Raw genomic sequence first — 11,068 nt, forward strand, 5'->3', positions numbered from 1 at the left:
AAATATCTGTATTTTTACATAGATGGATGATTTACTAACATTCGTTTTGAAAATCGATCAAAAATCTAACACACAATCGACATGCAAATCCCCCAAATAATAGACTAATAGCAGAGCAGACAGGAGACTTTTGGGTCTATTTACTAAGCCTTGGATGGAGATAAAGTTGATGGAGATAAAGTACCAGCCAATCGGCTCCTGTCATTTTCAAACACAGCCTGTGACATAACAGTTAGGAGCCGATTGGCTGGTACTTTATATCCAGCAACTTTATCTCCATCCAAAGCTTAATAAATAGACCCCTTTAGCTTCAAAACAACATTTTGTCCCCTATACCTTCATTATGATGCCTATAAAAATAGAGATGATGGACACTTTGCCTTTGTTTTTGCTATTGAGCGATTATTGGTAAATTGTGATTCTGCTCGCGGTACTTACCTTTACACAGAGTGATTAACAGTCAGGCACCGTTTGTGGGCATGGGTGGAGGAGTGGTGGCAAAAATATAGACGTGTCCTGGCTATTTTTAGGGCGTGTTCCAGGGTGCGCCTGCGAATCCATTCGCAAGCAGTGTGCCTACAGTGTCTCTCTTCAGGCTGCCATGCTGCACGTTGATTTACTCAAGCTGACGATTATCGATGGATCTGCATGTGCACTGGGAATGTGTACACAGTTGCTGTGCCTCTGCGATTGCTCTGCTCGGTGTCTGTCTAATTTTCAGGGCTGCTGGATTTTTTTTATAGTTTCGCACATCCTCAATGTGCACAATCACAGCTGCAATCGCCACAGCGTCCGTCAATTAATCAGGACAGATGTTAATAATACTGTATAGGCTCTGTGTGACAGGTCCAAATGACACAATTGTAGATGTTTTTATCAATTTTACAAGAAATCAAGAAACACTTAAGGATTTGCGCACATCTCTAATAACAAGGGACCCAAACATGGTTAACTGTGCCTGTAGGAATTATGGGCCTCATTCAGAGATGGATGCAGTGCTCATCTCTCCTCCATCTGTGGATTCACCACCCCCAAACGGTGGCAGGCACCCTACCAGCGGAGATGCACACAAACCAGAGTTGGAGGAACAACAGCAGCTTCTGGCATGTGATATGTTCTGGCCAATAGAAACACATATGGAAGTGTTTGTTCTATTTCATTCGATTTTATAGATGATTTTATATTAGATTCTGATAAGGACATACATAACTGAACCAGGAACCACTAGTGAAAATCTACACACATCGAATTCATTTTTGAAATCGATTTCAAAATCAAATGTTAGTAAATTAACAATTTGGAAAGTGAAAAGAATGTTGATTTAATTCGATTTCAGTCAATTTAAATCGACTTTAGAATGTAATTCAAAATCAAACATCAGTAAATAATACTCCTTTGTCTCTGAACCAGGTTCAAGGGTTCTAGTAACAATATGTTTTCTACCTGCACTTGTCTTTATATTAAAAAATCATATGTGGTAAAATCTCAGAATTTATAGTTGCAAGGAAAACTAAGACACTTAAACCAAAAATACTTTACTGCTAACTTCACGTTTATTGCTCTGATTACGGATTATAGGGAACAAAGTTCACTGACTGAAATATTATATTGTAAATGTTTCAGACATTTCCAGGGTCAAAGTGTACTTCTTACAGTCAGTGTTGTCATACTTATGTCTTAGGTTGGTTCTCCTGTACACTGGCTAGACAGTGGTCTTATAGTGTCCTCTCCTGAGTACAGTCTGACTGGTTTCCCTGTGACTGCTCACTAACCCAGGTGTTAGACACATGATGGATGGATGTATGCTGCACAATGATATAGCCACACTGGCCTGTAACAGTACAAAACACAGCTGTGGACCCAAACACATCAGTACATTGTGACCCATTCCCCAAATGTACATGTAATTAATAATAAGGGACCTATTTAGTAAAAATTGCAAAAATAGTTTGAAATATACAGAATGTTTTCGCAGCATTTCAATCTCGTGTGTAATTGAAACGCATTTAAGGTGTATTTTTATTTTCCCCCACTTTGCATAGCTGCCCACAGTTACACATGTCTCTCGGGATACTTGGTGCTGGGCTGATTCATCATGAGTGGATGAATATATGTGATCTTGGAGCATTACAATGACATAATGTCATTTTTACTGGATTTGCCTATAAGATGCCTTTTTATAGTTTAAAATCCCCTCTTCATTAAATATTTAGAAGTAAAAATGGAAATAGATGACAGCCCTAATGTTTATCTTTACTGACAGGTTCAATATTACATTTAACATGATAATGTATGGTCTGACTCTGAAGAACTACGTTAAAGACCCCTTGTTATGCCGTGGTAACTGCATATCAATACAATCAGCGTGAAAGAGTAAGAAATGCATTGCTGTCTGCCACAGTAAGCCATAATAATATACATATGCAGATACATGGGTAAATGCACTATTACAGCACTGGGTAGCATGTGCAACAATGAATAGCAATTTGCTTGCTGGCAGTCTGTATTATACATACCAGTGGAGTATAGGCACAGCGAATAGTTCTCATTGTCCCTGGATGTGTGACCACAGGTGGTATACGGCTGCTGCAGGAGGCTGTGTGAGCGCAGGTGTTATGAGGCTGCAGCAGCAGCAGGCAGGAGGCTGTGTGAGCACAGGTGGTATGAGGCTGCAGCAGCAGGCAGGAGGCTGTGTGAGCACAGGTGTTATGAGGCTGCAGCAGCAGCAGGCAGGAGGCTGTGTGAGCACAGGTGGTATGAGGCTGCAGCAGCAGGCAGGAGGCTGTGTGAGCACAGGTGTTATGAGGCTGCAGCAGCAGCAGGCAGGAGGCTGTGTGAGCACAGCTGATATGAGGCTTCAGCAGCAGCTGTGTGGCAGGTATACACACCCACTACATACTGTACACATCTATCATAAACAAGTCACACAGTCACACCCTAACCTTTGTCTAAATAATCAGTATTATCATTATGTAGTAAATGAAATATACAGGACACCGAAAGACAGCCAGCATGTTAACTGCAGGTAAAACTAGCTTGAAATAAAGGACTATGTAAAAATAAGAATTTACTTACCGATAATTCTATTTCTCATAGTCCGTAGTGGATGCTGGGGACTCCGTAAGGACCATGGGGAATAGCGGCTCCGCAGGAGACTGGGCACATCTAAAGAAAGCTTTAGGACTAACTGGTGTGCACTGGCTCCTCCCCCTATGACCCTCCTCCAAGCCTCAGTTAGGATACTGTGCCCGGACGAGCGTACACAATAAGGAAGGATTTTGAATCCCGGGTAAGACTCATACCAGCCACACCAATCACACCGTATAACTTGTGATCTGAACCCAGTTAACAGTATGATAACAGAGGAGCCTCTGAAAAGATGGCTCCCAACAATAATAACCCGATTTTTGTAACAATAACTATGTACAAGTATTGCAGACAATCCGCACTTGGGATGGGCGCCCAGCATCCACTACGGACTATGAGAAATAGAATTATCGGTAAGTAAATTCTTATTTTCTCTAACGTCCTAAGTGGATGCTGGGGACTCCGTAAGGACCATGGGGATTATACCAAAGCTCCCAAACGGGCGGGAGAGTGCGGATGACTCTGCAGCACCGAATGAGAGAACTCCAGGTCCTCCTCAGCCAGGGTATCAAATTTGTAGAATTTAGCAAACATGTTTGCCCCTGACCAAGTAGCTGCTCGGCAAAGTTGTAAAGCCGAGACCCCTCGGGCAGCCGCCCAAGATGAGCCCACTTTCCTTGTGGAACGGGCTTTTACAGATTTTAGCTGTGGCAGGCCTGCCACAGAATGTGCAAGCTGAATTGTACTACAAATCCAACGAGCAATAGTCTGCTTAGAAGCAGGAGCACCCAGCATGTTGGGTGCATACAGGATAAACAGCGAGTCAGATTTCCTGACTCCAGCCGTCCTGGAAACATATTTTCAGGGCCCTGACAACATCCAGCAACTTGGATTCCTCCAAGTCCCTAGTAGCCGCAGGCACCACAATAGGTTGGTTCAGGTGAAAACGCTGGAACCACCTTAGGGAGAAACTGAGGACGAGTACTCAATTCCCCCTGTCCGAATGGAAAATCAGATAAGGGCTTTTACAGGATAAAGCCGCCAATTCTGACACGCGCCTGGCCCAGGCCAGGGCCAACAGCATGACCACTTTCCATGTGAGATATTTTAACTCCACAGATTTAAGTGGTTCAAACTAATGTGACTTTTGGAACCCAAACTACATTGAGATCCCAAATTGCCACTGGAGGCACAAAAGGAGGCTGTATATGCAGTACCCCTTTTACAAACGTCTAAACTTCAGGGACTGAAGCTAGTTCTTTTTTGGAAGAAAATTGACAGGGCCGAAATCTGAACCTTAATGGACCCCAATTTCAGGCCCATAGACTCTCCTGTTTGCAGGAAATGTAGGAATCGACCCAGTTGAATTTCCTCCGTCGGGCCTCACTGGCCTCGCACTACGCAACATATTTTCGCCAATTGCGGTGATAATGTTTTTGCGGTTACATCCTTCCTGGCTTTTGATCAGGATAGGGATGACTTCATCCGGAATGCCTTTTTTCCTTCAGGATCCGGTGTTCAACCGTCATGCCGTCAAACGCAGCCGCGGTAAGTCTTGGAACAGACAGGGTCCTTGCTGGAGCAGGTCCCTTCTTAGAGGTAGAGGCCACGGATCCTCCGTGAGCCTCTCTTGAAGTTCCGGTTACCAAGTCCTTCTTGGCCAATCCGGAGCCACGAATATAGTGCTTTCTCCTCTCCATCTTATCAATCTCAGTACCTTGGGTATGAGAGGCAGAGGAGGGAACACATACACTGACTGGTACACCCACTGTGTTACCAGAGCGTCTACAACTATTGCCTGAGGATCTCTTGACCTGGCGCAATACCTGTCGAGTTTTTTAATCATGTGGACGACTTCTGGGTGAAGTCCCCACTCTCCCGGGTGGAGGTCGTGCTGAGGAAGTCTGCTTCCCAGTTGTCCACTCCCGGAATGAATACTGTTGACAGTGCTATCACATGATTTTCCGCCCAGCGAAGAATCCTTGCAGCTTCTGCCATTGCCCTCCTGCTTCTTGTGCCACCCTGTCTGTTTACGTGGGTGACTGCCATGATGTTGTCCGACTGGATCAACACCGGCTGACCTTGAAGCAGAGGTCTCGCTAAGCTTAGAGCATTGTAAATGGCCCTTAGCTTCAGGATATTTATGTGAAGTGATGTATCCAGGCTTGACCCTAAGCCCTGGATATTCCTTCCCTGTGTGACTGCTCCCCAGCCTCGCAGGCTGCCATCCGTGGTCACCAGGACCCAGTCCTGAATGCCGAATCTGCGGCCCTCTAGAAGATGAGCACTCTGCAACCACTACAGGATGGATACCCTTGTCCTTGGTGACAGGGTTATCCGCTGATGCATCTGAAAATGCGAGCCGGACCATTTGTCCAGTAGGTTCCACTGGAAAGTTCTTGCGTGGAATCTAACGAATGGGATTGCTTCGTAGGAAGCCACCATTTTTACCCAGAACCCTTGTGCATTGATGCACTGAGACTTGGTTCGGTTTTTAGGAGGTTCCTGATTAGCTCGGATAACTCCCTGGCTTTCTCTTCCGGGAGAAACACCTTTTTTCTGGACTGTGTCCAGGATCATCCCTAGGAAACAGAAGACAAGTCGTCGGAACCAGCTGCGATTTTGGAATATTGAGAATCCAATCGTGCTGCCGCAACACTACCTGAGATAGTGCTACACCGACCTCCAACTGTTCCCTGGATCTTACCCGTATCAGGGAATCGTCCAAGTAAGGGATAACTAAAATTCCCTTCCTTCGAAGGGATATCATTTCGTCCATTACCTTGGTAAAGACCCGGGGTGCCGTGGACCATCCCTACGGCAGCGTCTGAACTGATAGTGACAGTTCTGTACCATAACCTGAGGTACCCTTGGTGAGAAGGGTAAATTTTGACATGAAGGTAAGCATCCTTGATGTCCCGAGACATCATGTAGTCCCCCTCTTCCAGGTTCGCAATCACTGCTCTGAGTGACTCAATCTTGAATTTGAACCTCTGTATGTAAGTGTTCAAAGATTTTAGATTTTAGATTTAGAATCGGTCTCACCGAGCCGTCTGGCTTCGGTACCACAATAGTGTGGAATAATACCCCGTTCCCTGTTGCAGGAGGGGTACCTCGATTATCACCTGCTGGGAATACAGCTTGTGAATGGCTTCCAAAACTGCCTCCCTGTCAGAGGGAGACGTCGGTAAAGCCGACTTTTGGAAACGGCGAGGGGGAGACGTCTCGAATTCCAATATGTACCCCTGAGATATTACCTGAAGGATCCAGGGGTCTACTTGCGAGTGAGCCCACTGCGCACTGAAATTCATTGAGAACGGGCCCCCACCGTGCCTGAGCTTGTAAAGCCCTAGCGTCATACTGAGGGCTTGGCAGAGGCGGGAAAGGGTTTCTGTTCCTGGGAACTGGCTGATCTCTACAGCCTTTTTCCTCTCCCTCTGTCACGAGCAGAAAAGAGGAACCTTTTGTCCGCTTGCCAAAAAAGGACTGCGCCTGATAATACGGCGTCTTATTTTGAGAGGCGACCTGGGGTACAAACGTGGATTTCCCAGCTGTTGCCGTGGCCACCAGGTCTAAAAGACCGACCCCAAATGTCCCCTTTCAAAGGCAATACTTCCAAATGCCGTTTGGAATCCGCATCACCTGACCATTTTACTGGTAGACTTGGACAACGCACTTATACTTGATGCCAGTCGGCAATTATTCCGCTGTGCATCATGCATATATAGAAATGCATCTTTTAAATGCTATATAGGCAATAATATACTATCCTTATCTAGGATATCAATATTTCCAGTCAGGGAATCCGACCATGCCAACCCAGCACTGCACCTCCAGGCTGAGGCGATAGCTGGTCGCAGTATAACACCAGTATGTGTGTAAATACCTTTTTGGATACCCTCCTGCTTTCTATCAGCAGGATCCTTAAGGGCGGCCATCTCATGAGAGGGTAGAGCCCTTGTTCTTACAAGCGTGTGAGCGCCTTATCCCCCCTAGGGGGTGTTTCCCAACGCACCCTAACCTCTGGCGGGAAAGGGTATGCAGCCAATACTTTTTAAGAAATTTGTTATCGGGGGGAAACCCACGCATCATCACACACCTCATTTTATTTCTCAGATTCAGGAAAACTACAGGTAGTTTTTCCCTCACCGAACATAATACCCCTTTTTGGTGGTACTCGTATTATCGGAAATGTATAAAAACATTTTCCATTGTCTCAATCATGTAACGTGTGGCCCTACTGGAAATCACGGTTGTCTCTTCACCGTCGACACAGGAGTCAGTATCCGTGTCGGCGTCTGTATCTGCCATCTGAGGTAACGGCCGCTTTAGAGCCCCTGACGGCCTATGAGACGTCTGGACAGGCACAAGCTGAGTAGCCGGCTGTCTTATGTCAACCACTGTTTTTTTATATAGAGCTGACACTGTCACGTAATTTTCAACAGTACATCCACTCAGGTGTCGACCCCCTAGGGGGTGACATCACTGTTACAGACACTCTGCTCCGTCTCCACATCATTTTTCTCCTCATACATGTCGACACAAACGTACCGACACACAGCACACACACAGGGAATGCTCTGATAGAGGACAGGACCCCACTAGCCCTTTGGGGAGACAGAGGGAGAGTATGCCAGCACACACCAGAGCGCTATATATATACAGGGATAACCTTATATAAGTGTTGTTCCCCTTATAGCTGCTGTATGTTTTAATACTGCGCCTAATTAGTGCCCCCCTCTCTTTTTTCTGTAGTGTAGTGACTGCAGGGAAGAGCAGGGAGCTTCCCTCCAACTGAGCTGTGAGGGAAAATGGCGCCAGTGTGCTGAGGAGATAGGCTCCGCCCCCTTTACGGCGGCCTTATCTCCCGGTTTTTTGTATATTCTGGCAGGGGTTAAATGCATCCATATAGCCCAGGAGCTATATGTGATGTATTTTTTGCCATGTAAGGTATTTCTGTCATGTTTTATTGCGTCTCAGGGCGCCCCCCCCACCCTCAGTGACCGGAGTATGAAGTGTGCTGAGAGCAATGGCGCACAGCTGCAGTGCTGTGCGCTACCTTATTGAAGACAGGAACGTCTTCTGCCGCCGATTTTTCCGGACCTCTTCGCTCTTCTGGCTCTGTAAGGGGGCCGGCGGCGCGGCTCCGGGACCCATCCAGGCTGGACCTGTGATCGTCCCTCTGGAGCTAATGTCCAGTAGCCAAGAAGCCCAATCCACTCTGCACGCAGGTGAGTTCGCTTCTTCTCCCCTTAGTCCCTCGATGCAGTGAGCCTGTTGCCAGCAGGTCTCACTGAAAATAACAAACCTAAACTAAAACTTTCACTAAGAAGCTCAGGAGAGCCCCTAGTGTGCACCCTTCTCGTCGGGCACAGAAATCTAACTGAGGCTTGGAGGAGGGTCATAGGGGGAGGAGCCAGTGCACACCAGTTAGTCCTAAAGCTTTCTTTAGATGTGCCCAGTCTCCTGCGGAGCCGCTATTCCCCATGGTCCTTACGGAGTCCCCAGCATCCACTTAGGACGTTAGAGAAATGTGACAATGACTATGTTGTCTCCATAGTATTCTGCAATCAGAAATATATGCCATCAACATATTTACTAAAGGGAAGTTGAGTAAAGCGATAAAAAAATTATTGATGTGTATGTTAAAATGACCTGAAGTATGCAATAGTATGAATAAATGGATAATAAATAAAAATTATATATATATATATATTCACCAGAATTTTTTAACTGCGCATGGGATATTTCTCTCAGTTCAATTCAAATGTAGCATAATCAGTCCTTTTAAATTGATGTGATTGCTGCCAATTCCTGAAAAGCCGATCCACCGGCTGGATACATGTGAAAGAACAGAAAAAAGGAAGGCGCAATTGTGAGTAAAATAGGAAATCTTTACTGATTAAAAAGTATAGGCTCACGTATATCAAGGTAAAATAATACCGGCTCCCATCTCCAAGACCCCGCAAGAATGCCTCCGGATCGCACCCAGCAGTGCTTCAGACAGGGAAACCACAGCGGCTCTCGTTCAGCTGCGCTTACATCCAAACACCAAATCACAGTGCATGCAGCTGTTCGTTTAGCAATTGGTGTGAGCGTAAAGATTTCCTATTTTACTCACAATTGCGCCTTCCTTTTTTCTGTTCTTATATATATATATATATATATATATATATAATGAATATTAAGTAATAAAGGACAACTAAATATTTGTTGAGAAATAAACCATCATTGTGAAGCATTGTTACACTGACAGCTCTTTTAAAAAGTAAGGTAACACCCCCAACTCCACTATAGACTGTGGAAGCTCCCAGGGGAGGGTTTAGGGGTGAGGGTGCCCCTAGGCACAATAGTCGTCCCCCGCCTGCCAAATTTGATTATTTTAATTTCTTGGCTATAAGCCCTCATTTGATGATAGCCACTTTAATAGAATGATACATAAAAACACTGACATTTCTTTTATTTTTAATTACGCATACATATTTACTAAGTAAGACAGCTTACAGCGGCAGTATGTGCATGACCTATTAATTTACACTCCATTCAAGATGGCACATGGTACAGTACAGTGGATATATTTTGCAGTTACTGGTACTTTTGGGCTGACAGTACCAATACATGCATCCAAGTGCCCAAACAAGTGCCGCCCATAGGCACCTGCCTCACGTGCCGAATGGAAAATTCCCCACTGTAAGCTCCCCCCACATCTTTAGCACAATGGGCCTGATCAGAGGTGCACACAGTTGCATTCCCAGCTGCAATTGTGGATGCAAGGGACTAGCGAATATATACTAATGACTTGGCTGATGTCTTGTGCTCTGAGATGCCCAGCTCTGGTGTCTCACAACCGCAGAAAACGTACAAAAGACAGAACTTCACTCACACATTGGCACACCATCAAACATCTGAGACAGTCTCTGCTGCCTCAGAATGTGCCTCTCAGATAAGATGCCAGGCCCCCTCCAAGTGGGTTTGAATTTGTAGTGCAGCACCAGAGCATGCCCAGAAAACAGCCCGACATGCATGTCTTTTTTCTAGGGCCCCCCATTACCTCCTCCAAATGCTGGCTGTCACTCACTATGAGATAAAATGCTCCATGCACTCACTATCGATACTCCACACGTGAACAGAATGGCTTTGGCACATGCGCAGTAGCATAACATCGCTATTCTGCGTCTGCAATCTACATTGCATACACCTCTGAATTAGGCCCAATATCCTGATACTGTCTGAAACAGTTGCTATAGTACACAGTACTGGGAGACATATTTTGTACCATGCTCAATATTGTTTTTTATCAAATAGCTAACTTGTGCATTTGCACTATAGTACACAGTGTCGGACCGGGGCATGTAGGGCCCACCGGGGGGATGCAGTGGTAGGGGCCCATGTTTAGGGGTGTGGCCAGTCAGCAGAGGGGGTGTGGCCTGCCACCTCATTGGTCTGACTGACCATTAGAGAGTGCAACGTCTGGGCCCCTTCATAAATATATACAGTAAATTCAGCTGCTGCATGCATGATAATGTACCAGATTAATAACAGATTAATAACAAGAATGCACTGTAGAAAATACACCATAGCCCAGTATAAGGTAACATATGTATAATGTATAATTCAACTGCACAGTCTAGAACCTGATCCTTAGAGCAGGAGGTGGGCCCCCAGGCAGTGGGGCCTACCCAGGGGCGGATTGGGAACAAAAAGCGGCCCTGGAAAAATTTGTACTACTGGCCCCACATGGGCAGCACCAGAGGTGTAAGGTCTAGCCATGGGCCATGGCAGCAGCACCCTCCCCCCAAGACTTTCCAGATAGTGTGCATGTCCAGCATCAAGGGGGAAGTTAAAAAAAATTTAAATTAAATATTATGAGCACATTATATGATACACCTTCAGAATTTAGGAAACTATATAATTCTCTAGAAAGATATATTTTCTTGCTTATTACACCAACCGTATCCCAATCACTATTCACTCAATCTTA

The sequence above is a fragment of the Pseudophryne corroboree genome, chromosome 3 (genome assembly GCF_028390025.1).
Source record: "Pseudophryne corroboree isolate aPseCor3 chromosome 3, aPseCor3.hap2, whole genome shotgun sequence".
NCBI classification, from domain to species: Eukaryota; Metazoa; Chordata; class Amphibia; order Anura; family Myobatrachidae; genus Pseudophryne; species Pseudophryne corroboree.